Source organism: Chiloscyllium plagiosum, chromosome 7, assembly GCF_004010195.1.
Source record: "Chiloscyllium plagiosum isolate BGI_BamShark_2017 chromosome 7, ASM401019v2, whole genome shotgun sequence".
NCBI lineage: Eukaryota > Metazoa > Chordata > Chondrichthyes > Orectolobiformes > Hemiscylliidae > Chiloscyllium > Chiloscyllium plagiosum.
Window position 1 is genome coordinate 25750534 of NC_057716.1, and position 14629 is coordinate 25765162.

The 14629-nt window shown below is 40.8% G+C and overlaps 1 protein-coding gene across 5 annotated transcripts in view; it reads left to right on the plus strand.

The window, feature by feature from the left end:
- The window catches only part of LOC122551426 (partitioning defective 3 homolog B-like), a 979113-nt gene that overhangs the window by 37831 nt on the left and 926653 nt on the right, over positions 1 to 14629 (plus strand). The gene's annotated exons all lie outside the window — the stretch shown is intronic.

Sequence of the window (14629 nt, forward strand, 5' to 3'; positions counted from 1 at the left end):
AGGCCCTATGTTATTCCAGAAGTTGTTGTTTGTTGTCTAGGTTTCAGATGTATTCAGGAGAGTAGATGGAATGTAGTACATTGAGTTTTGTTTCCTTATTAGAACCTTGGGTTTTCTGTCCTGCATATTTGTAAGATTTCTTCATCTACAGCTACACAAAGTACAGGTGCAAGGAGGGATTTTAATTCCATTACTCTTCCCTTTCCTCTCCCAATGAAATTGGCTGTTTTTAAAAAAAGTGCAGTTTCTAAGTTGTGGTCAGAACATAAGTTGTAGGTAAAAGTCTGGGTACAGATCCAGGCATCCATAAAACCCTAAATTATTTACTTTGCTTCACCATAGTTTCATTTTTTATTTGAAGGGTTACATACCAGAGAGTGAACAGTTGATTTGCTTTCTGGCCTTTATTAAGTGAAGGCTGAGTGGTGCTGGAAAAGCACAGCAGTTCAGGCAGCATCCGAGGAGCAGGAAAATCGACGTTTCTGGCAAAAGCCCTTCATCAGGAATAGAGCTGGTGGTGACCTGGTAAAAGGTCATTAAGGTTATGCAGGGATTTGGTAGAGTAGATGCAGCGATGCTTTCACTTGTGAGGAAACCTGCTGTGAGGGGCAAAGGTCTTAATGAATCCACTAAGAATATCAGGAAAAATGTCTTACCCGAGTCAGTTGTCAGAAGGTGGTACTGTTACCATGTGAATAGTTGAGGCAAAAAGGACAAATGCAATTAATGGGAGGCTAGCTAATTATCTTTCCATACCAGTCTCCCTCTTGTATGTTAGTAGGATGGGATTAAGTATTTAGAATGGTAAGATTACATAGCAGTACTCTCTGTGCCACAACAAGTGAGAAGTGTGCTGCGATAGTTTTGTGAAAAAATGCAAATTTACCTGAGTGTCAAGATCGTGTTTGTGTTTCCAATCTTCTCTGGCGCCTCAGTGTCTATTGCTGAAGGAAATATTTGATGACAGCAAGCATCCCTACCAATTGTGCATGCACCAACTTCCAGAGTTATGTGAGCATAGACTTCTGATACTATACCAGATTTCCCACTAACCTGTAAATTGCTATTTACTTTACTTTGCCTTTTGCTGTAATCCATTGTTCATGAGTAGTTAGAAATAGATGAGTTGAGCAGACTTTGAAAATGTCTTGCAGTCGAACTTGGCGTATTTTTGCCAGTGCATTTGAATCATTATTGCTTCTGCTCCTCCTTTAGCTTGATGTATGCACTATGTTGCAAACCTCTCTAGTAAGGCCATGTCCATAGGAAATGCATGAAAATATGATTAGATTAGATTCCCTACAGTGTGGAAACAGGCCCTTCGGCCCAACCAATCCATACTGACCCTCTGAAGAGTAACCCATCCAGAGCCTTTTCCCTCTGATTAATGCACCTAACACTATGGGCAACTTAGCATGGCCAATTCACTTGACTTGCACATCTTGGGACTGTAGGAGGAAACCGGAGAACCCGGAGGAAGCCCACGCAGACATGGGGAGAATGTGCAAACTCCACACAGACAGTCGCGTGAGGCTAGAATCGAATCTGGGACCCTGGCGCTGTGAGGCAGCAGTGCTAACCACTGTGCCACCGTGCCGCCTCCAAAGTTTATGAACAATCAATTCAGCTGAAAAAAAACTGGGCTTGTCATGGAAATGTTTGTCTCATTGAAGTGTGCCTTGATGCTGAAAAAGTTGGGAACCACTGGTGTAGCGTATAAACATAGGAGTGGAGCCAAATGATCAATTTCTGTTCTGTATAAATTTGATCAATTTTACCTCTTTTGATGCAGAAGTGGGGCAGGTTTACTGTTTTGAGTCACCCGTTTTCTTATATGTAATTCTGTTTCTCTGGCCTTGAGAAATGAGTAAGTGAGCAGATTCTATTGAAGGGAAGTTGATTTGGGAACTTAGCTCAGGAGCAATTGTCAACACAATTGCACATCTTACAATCATCAGTTCAGTACCCTGGAATGGCGTTTTGCTGCCTTCATCTGCTAGTTCCTCTTCTGTAAAAACACATGCACTGACTTGCATGTATTCTTTTTCTAGATCCTGTATGTGCATTGAATCATCAACTGACAGATAAGTCTGTCTAACTTGTCCTACAGGTTTAGACCTCTGCAAAACTGGTGAAACCTGCAAAGCCTGTAGTGCATTGTATGTTTGTCTTGTTGTTAGTTAACAGCCCAACCACTGCAGAATTATTGATTCAGAATTCTTGCATAGCTTTGCTCCTTTAGTCATGCTCATCAAAGTGAACTTATTATCTTATTCCTCCCCATTTCCCCACAATAGGACATTATTTCTCTTCATTTAATATCCATGATATTGATTCTAACCATTTCTGAAATTGGAAAATGCTGCATAAGGATTTGAGCACCATGCTTACTGAGACTACAGAAGACAGTTCAGTTTTGTACCTATGCCAAATCTCGATGAGATAAATGATTTTCCTTTGAACAGAATACGTTTTGTAAGTACACAAGTGCTGATGCTTTGTTATAAAAAGCAGTGTCATAATAAAGTATATTAATCTTTCAAAAATGATGATGCAGGTGATAAAAGATGCAAGTAGACACACTACATAACAGAGACATGTTGTAAATAAGCAAAGCATGGTTTGACAAACTTTTTTGAAAAGAATATTTTCCTTCAGAAAGCTATGGATTAGAGTCTGTGGGTAGTTCTTCTATAACGTGAAGGTCATGTTCTTATGCAACCCAATCGTATAGAAAAATCGCACTTTAGAAACAGCGCATAAAGAGTTGACGATGTCATCACGTTAGAGCCAACATACTTTTTAAGAAGTTAATGCTTTAGAAGCAATGTCCCTAATTTGTCAGTTGTGTTACACTGAACTGGTGTTAATAAAATGCGCATTCTAGTAGAGTGACCTGTACTCTGAAGCACAAAGGGTTGGCTGATGCTCCTTTACTTTTTAGTCTAAGGTGACATCTTGAGCAAGATATGAGTGTGGAAAGCAGCTGTTCAGCCCACGGTGTCTGCACCGACCCTCTGAAGAGCATCCTATCCAGACCCAACCCCACACCCTATCTCTGTCACCAAGTATTTATCATAGCTAATCCACGTATCTGCACATGCCTGGACGTTGCAGGGCAATTTAGCATGGCTAATCCACCTAACTTGAACATCTTTGGAATGTGGGAGGAAACCAGAATACCTGGTGGAAACCCACATCGACGCAGGGAGAATTCCACACAGTCGCCCGAGGCAGGAACCGAGCCTGGGCCTCTGCCACTGTGAGGCAGCAGTGCTAACCACCATGTTGCTGTTTCTTTTTGACTATAAAATATCACATTGCATGGCTCAAATGAGAGCACTTGAGATCTGTCTACTCTTCTGGCCAATATTTAGCCTTCAATGAACGTCACTAAAACAGCTTCTCTCAACACAACATTATTGTTGTTTGTGGGACAGTTGCTGTATACAAATTGGTTGCAGTGTTTCCTAAATTGGTGGCTACATTCGAAAAGTTTTGCGTTATTCTGAAAGTACTCGGGCCTCCTCTGATCATCAAAAAAAACCCAATAAAAATTCTGCTGTTCTCTTCTTCAGCTGATATTAGACAATTGGTTGATGTGGTAAGATGTGTTGTGAGCCTATAATCTCATTGCTGGGATGTGAAATCTATAAGGTATTCTTAATTTATCAGCATGCCCAGTGTATAATGATGTAATGAAATAAGTGGCAGTGTCATTTTGATGTCCATCTTTCTTGACAAGATCCTCTAATATAATAGTTATTTGGCGATGAAGCTGGAATCTATTATGTGTTGAGAGAAACTTGTGCACAGAGACATGCTGGGCATCTCCATGGTAAAGAATACATTATGGAAGCACTGTCAATACATCAATACTATTCTGTAATCCAATCTGAGAATGATATGAAAGCATCTTTAAAACAAAATCAACTCTTGCCTTTTGCTGTTTTACCTGCAGCAGGAAAGTGACTTTTGTTCCATTCTTCTTGTTTCACACTGCAATGTTCATTCGGTGTCTCGTCCCTTAATGTTGAAATAGAAATATAAGCAGTTTTCCTGTTGGAAATTTCCTACTTGCCTCATGGAGTGGCCAAGAATATTGTCACCAAATCTGTCCTCAAGATGCCATTATTACTTGTCATATTTCCCCTTACAGCACTCTGTTTTCCCATTCCAGTTGTAAAGTGAATAGTTCCTGTCAGCCAATCAGATGATCGTTGACTGGTAGCCAAGGTTTTCATTTTTCCCATTTCTAATGCTTTAACAAGTAAAACAAAGTCTTCAAAGAAAATGACAAAGCATATAATTCAGTCAGAGAGTCTTGGTCGGTTTCCATGCTATGTAACTCTTTCAGTCCAACTCATCTGTGCCGACCAATTGTCCAAAATTGATCTAGTCCCATTTGCCAGCACTTTGCCCATATCCCTCTAAACCCTTCCGATTCAGGTACCCATCCAAATGCCTTTTGAATATTGTAATTGTACCAGCCTCCGCCACTTCCTCTAGCAGCTTTTTCAATACATGCACCACCCTCTGAATGAAACAATTGCCCCTCAGTTCCCTTTTTAAATCATGCTCCTCTAACCTTAAACAAATGTGCTCTCTTTCTGGGAATCCCCTATGCTGGCAAAAAAAAAAATTGGCTATTCACCCTATCCATGTCCCTCATGATTTTACAAATCTCTGTAAGGTCACCCCGCAGCTTCCGACACTCCATGGAAAACAGCCCGAGCCTATTCAGCCTCTCCATATAGCTTGAACCCTCCAACCCTGGCAACATCCTCATAAATCCTTTTCTGATTCTCCATGTTCCAAGGATTTTTCTCTTGGGCCACTCTTGGCAGTGTCCTGGAGGTTACTCTTTAATTCCTGGAAACTTCAGCTCAACCTTGGCAGAGGGGTAGCAACTCCATTTGGTTATGCTGTGCCAAATTCTGCACTGTTCTGTCTAGCTACAGTGCTTTACAATTACTGGGGGAGGAGATAAACAATATAATGGCACTGTAATATGCAGGTTTAAGCATTCCAATGTTATCTGTAGATCGAAATATTGTGACACTCTTTCTCAACTGCAGCATGTAATTATTTTGAGGCAGAAACTATCCTTAAACAGTAATTGTTTAAAAAAAAATGAAGGTAGCAATCAATTACTACTTATAAGTTTTACAACTGTCGTCTTAGACAGTGGATTCTGTCAGCCTTCTCCTTTCTCTGGTCAAAAGGAATCTTCCTCCTTTCCTAGTCTTTAATATCTTGCAGAAGCAGTTAGTTGCAACCCCTCATTTCCAGGCCAGAGATGGATAAAGGGCGCTCAATGTGCCATACAGTCTACTCCATCCTATGGTCTTATTTAAAAACCTTTAATTTTGTTTTGTAGTCATCCGTCCACTATCCCTGAGATTTGAGTATTAAAGTCCAGGCACGCCTCCCCCTTTTTTTTATTTTTGCACTTCACTGTAGCATTGTGATTGCAGCTGGAGGAGGAGTGTAACACCCTGCATATTCTTCAGCACTTAAGGTTAAAAAAAATTTTGAGCCAAGTGAACCAGAGCTTTGTCAGGTCAGACAACGATACTTAACGTTGTGCATCCTTCTTGAATGCTGTGACTGAGTATGTTTGTAATGCCAGAGTTTTGTCACACAAAATTTACAAGCACAGTTTTGGTAGAATGTAAAGCTGAATGCATGTTGCATAACTGTGGGCAGCTGTGTTGTCATTGTTAATGTCATGGTTGTACACAGAAGAGCCAAGATTGCATAACTAATGATGTAACGGAGTCCTACAAGGCATTTGTGATATGTCTTTTTAAAGACGTTTTATCTTTTCCTCTTCTGGAGGTGATCATATGCCCTTGGGTGCCCGTAGTTCAAAGAATCTAATTAGAATTAAGTTTTATTGTCACATGTATTCAAGTACAGGGATACAGAAGAACAGTGAAAAGTATTCAAAGTTGCCATTACTGGTGCCATCTTAAATACATGGGTACCTCTGTACAAAATCTTAGGTACAAAGTAGAAAGATAAAGTTAAACAGTCAGCATTGTAGTCCTTCTTTAGCCATGGGCTTGCAAATGCTTCGTGCTGGGCTTTCCCCACAAGGACCTGCACTCACCACGAGGGCTTGATCTCTTGCCTCAGCACTGGCCTTGATCTCTTCCACCCCGACGCTGGCCTCAATCTCCTCCGCACTCCCATCTCGCAGCCAACTGCCAGAAGCCTGCCCAGGCTTGCCAGCCATGACAGAGCACTCCACATCTAGTGGTACACTTTCACAAGTCATTAAAAGTTGCAATGGAAATTTGCAATTTAAAAAAAATCCCTGCAGTTTATTTCTTGAAGAGTAGAATTTGAAAACTAAGGAAGTTATGTCAAACTTGTATAGAACCTGGTGAAAATAGTTTGAGCAGTTTTAATTTGTCTGATTTTAACAAGTGGAGGCACTGGAAAAGGTGCAAGGAGAGTACCAGAATTGAAAGGTTATAATGATAAGGTGAAATTGAACAGGTTGTGGGGCCTGTATTTCTGTAAAATAGACTGAAGGTGAGAACATAGGAAGTGGGTCTTGCTTCAAGTGACCAATGCTAGCTGAATAGACTGTGGATGTCACCGGCTGACCAGTGTTTATTGCTTGTCCCTTGTTGCTCTTGCGAAGGTGGTGTTGAGCTGCCTTCTTGAACTGCTGCAGTCCACCTGCTGTGGGTTGACCCACAATGCACTTAGGAGGGGAATTCCAGTGACAGTAAAGGAACGGCAATTATATTTCCAAGTCTGGATGGTGAGTGGCTTGGAGGGGAACTTGGTGGTGGTGTTCCCATATATCTGCTGTCCTTTGTCTTTCTAGATACAAACAGCTGTGGTGCTGTCTGAGGATCTTTGATGAATTTCTGCAGTGCATCTTTAGATAGTACACACTGTAGCTACTGCATATTGGTAGTGGAGGGAATGGATGCTTGTGGATGTAGTGCCAATCAAACAAGCTGCTTTGTCTGGATCGTGTCAAGCTCCAGGGGGATTGTAGTGTTGGGGGAATACTACAATGCCTCATAGGAGTGGGGCAGTAAAAGGATTTTACACACCAAGATGAGAATTTGCACGTGGAACCATTGGTGAGTCAGGAAGCAATGTGAATCCCCAAGGACAGGAATAGTGGGTGATTAGGCTGCATTTTATCAGAGTGTGTGTTTTTGGAAAGTTGAAGCTTACAGTGCACAGAGGAGAGAGAGGACAACAAGGAGTTTGAAGGTGATAAAGGAATAGAAGAGGATTGTCAGCAGCAGTTAAACTGAAGTGGGTTAGTGCTAGAGTCTTAGAGATTCTGGGTGTCAGTTTGCTCGCTGAGGTGGAAGGTTCATTTCCAGACATTTTGTCACCATAGTAGGTAACATCTTCAGTGAGCCTCCGGACGAAGTACTGTTGATAATTCCTGCTTTCTATTTATATGTTTGGATTTCTTTGGGTTGGTGATGTCATTTCCTGTTCTTTTTCTCAGGGGGTGTAAACAAAACGGGTCCAGAAACCCTAGTCACTCTCCCATACATCAAGGAAACCCCAGAAATGACTGCCAGACTACTCAGACCCCTTGGCATCATGGTAGCCCACAGACCCACCAACGCACTAAAACAGCAGCTAATGAACTTGAAAGACCCTCTACAGACAACAAGCAAAACTAATGTTATTTACAAAATACCGTGCAAGGACTGTAACAAACACTACCTTGGACAAATAGGCAGAAAACTAGCCACCAGGATACGTGGACATCAACTAGCCGCGAAATGACATGCCCCTATCTCATGAGTATCCTTACATACAGATGAGGAAGGACACCACTTCGACTGGGACAACATAAATCCATTCTGGGACAAGCCAAACAGAGACAAGCACGAGAATTCCTAGAAACATGGCATTCCAACCGGAACTCTATCAACAAGCGCATTTGAGTTAGACCCCATTTCCCACCCCCTGAGAAAAAGAACAGGGAAATGACTTCACCACAGGGAATGACATCACCAACCCAAAGAAACCCAAACATATAAACAGAAAGCAGGAATTATCAACAGTGCTTCACCCGGAGGGCCACTGAAGATGTTACCTAGTAGGGTGACGAAACATCTGGAAATGAACCTTCCAGCTCAGCAAGCAAACCTACATTCAAAACTCGCTAAGTCTTAGAGATGTAAAGCATGGAAACTGACCCTTCAGTCCAACCCGTCCATGCTGACCAGATATCCAACCCAATCTAGTCCCACTTGCCAGCACCTGGCCCATATTCCTCCAAATATTTGCTATTCATATACCCATCCAGATGCATTTCAAATGTTGTAATTGTACCAGCCTCCTCCACTTCCTCTGGCAGCTCATTCCATACACACACCACCCTCTGTGTGAAAAAGTTGCCCCTTAGGCCCCTTTTATATCTTTCCCTTCTCATTCTAAACCTATGACCTCTAGTTCTCGACTCCCATACCCAGGGAAGAGACTTTGCCTATTCATCGTATCGATGCGGCTCATGATTTTATAAACCTCTATAATGTCTCCCTCAGCCTCCGACGCTCCAGGGCAAACAGCCCCAGCCTATTCAACCTCTCCCTACAGCACAAATCCTCCAACCCTGGCAACATCCTTGCAAATCATTTCTGAACACCTTTTCAAGTTTCACAACATCCGATAAGAAGGAGACCAGAATTATATGCGATATTCAAAAAGTGGCCTAGCCAATGTCCTGTACAGCCACAACATGCCTCCCAACTCCTGTACTCAGTACTTTGACCAATAAAGGAAACCATACTAACTGCCTTCTTCACTATCCTATCTACCTGCGACTCTACTTTCCAGGAGCTATGAATCTGCACTCCAAGGTCCCTTTTATTCAGCAACACTCCCCAGCACCTTACCATTAAGTGTATAAGTCCTGCTAAGACTTGAGGAAAAGAGAAAACAGATATTTTGATATCAGTAGTAAGGAAAATGATAGAAAGGGTGTGATAATTATACATTTTGAAAATAAAAACATGATGGAGCTGATTAACTTGTTACTTGTAGTTTATATAAACAAGATTTATGGATGTGGTGCATTCAAATTTTCAAAAGGCTTTCATTAAAGATCCCACACAAGAGGTTAGTAAAGAAAATTGGAGCACATTAATTGCATCTAATCTACTGCCATGAATTGAAAATTGGTTTAAAGAGAGAAAGCAGAGTTGGAGTACCATAGTGATCAGTGCCAGGCCTCAGCTATTCATAATCCAAGTAAATGATCTGAATGCAGGGACCAGACGTAGTATTTCCAAATTTGCTGAATCAACAAAATGAGTTGAGGAAGACGAAAGGAATCTTCAGGGAGACTTGGAAAGGCCAAGTGAACATTTAAGTACATGGCAGGTGGAATAGAAGTATGAGGTTACCCTCTTTGATAAAAAGATAGTAAGTGTTAGAAGAGGAGAGATTTGGAATGATATTCAAAGCAATCTTGGTATCCTTGCACATGAATCAATTTTTTAAGAATAGTGCAGCAAGCAAATAGGATGGCAAAAAGCATATCAGCCTTCATCACAATGGTATTTGAGTGCCGGAGTAAAATGTCCTGCTGTAATTGTATAGAGCTACTGGCAGATAATACTGTGTGTCTTTGAGCTAGAGAGAGTTAAAGGTTGAAAGATCAGCTTGGGACAATTTAGATACCCAATTTGCAAACAGGTAAATTGAGTAATGATAAGAAAAATGAGTATAGTTAACAGATTGAGATGATGAGTAATGAGTTCAGTCTTCCTGTTCTACATGAATTAATATCATTAATACAAAAGCATCAGAGTATATTTGTTCCATTGATAATTCACATTTTTTAGTCTTTAAGTTACAAAGATTCTGTCATGTCAGTGTCATCAGCCACTCTTGTCGGAAGACCACTAATCACCAATGATCAGGACTGCATCATAATTTAGGAATTATAACAATAGTTTTTCTCTGAACAACAAAAACTGGAGATGCTGGAAAAGCTCAGTAGGTCTGGCAGCATTTATGGGGAGAAATCAGAGTTTTAACATCTTAAGTCAAGTGACCCTTCCTTCGATGATGCTAGACTTACTGAGCTTTTCCAGCAATTTATGTTTTTATTTCTGATTTACAGCATCCCCAGTTCTTTTCGGTTTTTACATTTCTCTAGAACTTTTCTGTCTTGTCAGGAGTGGATTTATTACCTTCTCCCTAGATCTTCCCTTTTGTTTATATAAGTACTGATTTGTGCTGATGATCAATATTACTCTGGTCACATGCTGTTTCACCTCTGAGTCAAAAAGTTCTGGGTTCAAGTCCTGATCAAGAGACACGTTAATGTAATCCAGCCTAATACATCTGTACAACATCGAGGGAGCAGTTCAAAATTTTGCAAATACTGTCTTTTACATACAACAGACATGACCTCTTAAATGTTTTATCGGGTGGATGTGTAGATCCCTTGTTACTATTTCGAAAAAGAACTGGGTGTCTTATTCTAAGTTTATTTCTCATCCAACATCTCCTTGTCTCATAAACGTCACGTTGTTTGTGGAATTGTGATTTTCCAACATAAGAGTATTTGTATTTGAACACTTTGTATTTGCACTAAATTTTGGGATGTTCTCAGATTATAAGGGGTGTTGCTCATGTTTACTTTGTTTCCTATATTTTAACCTGCACCATTTCTCCCCCATTCTCTGGACAAGGAAATTGCCCCAAAAGAGGAAGTGGAATCTTCAGTTGTCTACCTTGATCATTGCACACCATTCTCCAATATGCTTGGGACAAGAGGGGCAGCAGGCTTGCTCAGAGGTCTCGTGTTGGTGCTCTTTGTAGAGCAGGTATCAAACTCTCATCTCTGCAACCATTTGACACCAACCAAACAGTGTCCTTTCAAAGTTGCAGGATTGTGTGGCAGCTGAGAAATTCCTTGCAGGCCACACATGACTCTGCCCCTTTAGGTTTTCATGGGAAATAAAAGGGCTCTGTGGATTATGTGTTCACCACAAAGGAAAAATTTGAAGGTGTATTGTTAATGGATAGAAGGGATCTATTCCTGCAGAGCATCACCTCAAAGCTGTTGCACTTGCTTGTAAAAGTCTAAATCTGTAAACTCGTTCAGAATGTTAAATGAGAGCCCTGAAACACAGATTTTAATTTTTCCCATTTAGCTGACCCTCTGGTGTCAGCTGTTTGCTCCAGGGGTGATTTAATTTGAACCACAGATGATCTGGATTCTGGGACTTGCTGGCTCCTATGAGTACTCCCAAAGTTCATACTGGAAGTTGTTGGTTTGGCTAAAGTAAATTCTGATGCTGGTTTGAATGTGATCATGATTCGACTGAATCATAATCATGCACGCTTGTCTCTTGTGGACATAGCACAGCTGTTGTAAGTATGGTTTGTAATGTGCGATGTGAGCTGGAGGAGGAAGTTGCAGTTTGTTGTTCCAGGAAGCTATCTGTCAATTTGATGGGAGGCAGTTAATTATGAAAATCGTTCCCAAGATTACATGTGCTGTTTTTCTTTCATTTACTCGGGAGGAGATTGTGTGCAGCTTATTTGTGAAACTGTTAGTTAAGGAAATTGTTGGGATCATACCGTTTTCAAAATGATAGTGTATCAGTCTGTTCTGTAATAGTAGAGGGTAGATTTATGCAAGAGGAATTACTTGCATTCATATTCTGCCGTATGTACTTGAGGTGACTCCCAGTAATTGATAGTGAATTACATAGAATTTACAACAGAGATACAGGCCATTGCGTCCAATGGTCTATGCTGGTGTTTCTGCTTGGCACAAACTTCCATCACTCCATCTAACACAATCGACATTACCTTCTAATTCCTTCCTCCCTCATAATTATCTGTCTTCTGCTTAAATGCATTTATGTTATTCACCTCCGCTTCTCCTTGTGGGAGTGAATTCCATAGAGAGCTCATGGTGCCGCAATAGCAAATGTGGTGGCCATTGTGTTTTCTATTGTATAATCAGCAATGAGCTAAACATCCAAGTAATTTTGTCTTTTTTTTTTGGCAGTTATTTTAGGTAAGTATTATGCTGCTCACCAGAGGACTCCAGGCTTGAATAATGAGGCCTTTAATGTTTTTGTTCACCATTGGAATAAATGGATAGGACCTAAGTATTAAGGTTTATTTGAAAGTCTGTACTGCCAGTTCTTTCAAAACTACAGTGAGTTTTGACCCAGATTACCCATTCTAGTTTTACTGTGGGATTGGGTCAAAGCCTTGTCATTTGAATTAAATTGATTACCAAGTTAGTCAAAATTGATAGTCACTCCATGCATTTGCTATCCTTGGTTGGTACAGGAAAATTGAAAAGTGATGGTTTATACTTCTGGTTCACTGGGTGGAGTTTGGATTCCACTGCAATCTTCGTGCAATTCAGTTAATTTTTAAAATGCTATCATTTAGACAGACGATGATGGAGCTATGTGGGTGCAGTCCCATCCAGCTTGATGGTGCAGCATCTGCAAGTCCATGGGAGCCAGTTTGGTGTTATGGGTAACCACTCCAATAGAGGAAAAACTTGGGAATCATGTGCATCCCTGGGTATTTTCAGAGGAGTTTGGCCCTGTGAATGAAAGGAAGAGAGAGAAGGGAGGGGAACAGCACAGGAAGCTGATTGGATGGTCTCCGTCTTCGTGACAGACATCCATAAACTTTTGCACTTTTGTAGAGGGGACGGAAGGGTTGACTTAAAATGATGGTTTGCTGTAGAGAAAACAAGCAGTATTGTTCATTTATTTGCATGATGATAATCAGTATAGCAGCGGAAGGGAGGACCCAATAATGCTTTAAATAGTTAGATCTGGAATGAATAGGCAAACTAGTTCACCTTTGTAGCCATCAGTTTATACACCTTGCACGTAAGGCAGTGAAGGCCATAAACTCAGGGTGGAAGGAGAGTGGTGGTTTTCTGACATTGAAAGAGTCATCACTTGGAATCCTTTCACATATTTTGTTTTTCTTTTCTGTCATGTACAGTAGTTTATGGAGTGAACTTGGCACCAAAAGTGGTTTATCCTCTTGTGACGAACTGATACTCTAACAACCTCGCCATCTGTCTAAATGAATAAGCAGATGTTCTTGCTAAATGGGAAATTGTAGTTTGAAACTTGTTTTCTTTCGACCAAATGGATACCAAAACAAAAACAAATGCCAGGAGCTAATAGTGGAGGAGTGTCTTGTATAATAAATACAATCTGTGTTTGGAATTTGGAGATTCTTTTTAATTCTCATGCAAGAGTAAATGAGAGACATGATGTATCAGTATAACAGTTAGGAACATAGTAGAACAGGTTCCATAAAACTCCATTCATCAGCTTTTGGATTTGTTCATGAAGTTTGTAAGTTAAGACAGGATGTTGGCATCGATATTATTTTGCATTGACATAAGTCTACAGAAAAAGAACAATTTATCACGACTCACTCATGGAACTGGCTTGTTGCTTGTGTTGACCAGAATGTTGTCTGGACCCAATAGCTTGGGGCTAAGGTGGCACACTTGGGGGTTTATTTTCTTAACTTCGTCAGGAATGACCTTTTAACTTTCTCATTAGCTTTATTTTATATAAAACTTGACCTTTCAGATGAAGTTTAGTCCTCTTTGCCTCCTTAGATGGAATGGAATTTCAAAATATGGATATTTATTTGAAGAATGGTTGGAGAGAGACACCCCCCCCCCTCCAAATCCAGTTTTTTGACCAGCCATTGTCTCTCTCTGCCAGTGAATAGATAATGTGGTCATTATTACTTTGCCATTTGTGGGACAGTGTTGCCTGCAATATGTCTGTCCTGTTTTGGATGATGTACCAGAGACTGTCATTCAAGTGTGTTGACTGAAGGGTACTTTCGGGCACTCTTAGCTGAAAGAAGGAACATTACAAATGCAAGTACATTTTCTAACGATGCTTGAGATTATTAGTCTGTTTCGGTTTGTTCAATGTATGTGGAAGCAGTCTTCAAATCTGTTTGGTGTTTCTCTTCAACTGTCTCAAATATTGCTCCTGGCAGAGTCTTGTTGGCATGTTGAAGTTTGGCAAGGCAACAATAATTTGTGCTTCCTACAAAAAAGTGTAACATAACCAGATGTTGAGCCAGAACAGAAGAAGTTAGTAGAGGTGACTGAAGGCTTGATTCTAGAGGTTTAAAGGTTGCTGAAGATGGACGAAGGGATGCATCAACTATTCTAAAGAGTAGAAGCAAGTTGGAGGAAGGCTGTACAAGTTAACTATTTAAAGTGAAGGAGTGATAGGCTGGAATCAGAGAAATGGAATACGTTTGTAGCACAAAGACTTTGGAGGGTGGGGTACATGAAATCTGTTTGAAGTTAGCAAATCGCAGGACTTGCCAGCCTGCATTCCCTAGCTAATATTGTCTAACTATCTTATGGGCCCCTACCTTGCACAATCTGCAAACTTGAACTCATTCACAATGCTGCTGCCTGCATCCCGAGTCATGCCGATCCTCTTCACTCATTATCCCTATGCTCATTGACTCTACATTGTGTTCTGGCCTGGCAATGCCTTACCTTCAAATTCTCATCCAATTTTTAAGATAATTCAACGACCTGGTCTCTCCCCTCAATAACTTCCTCTAGCCTCACTGAGAACTT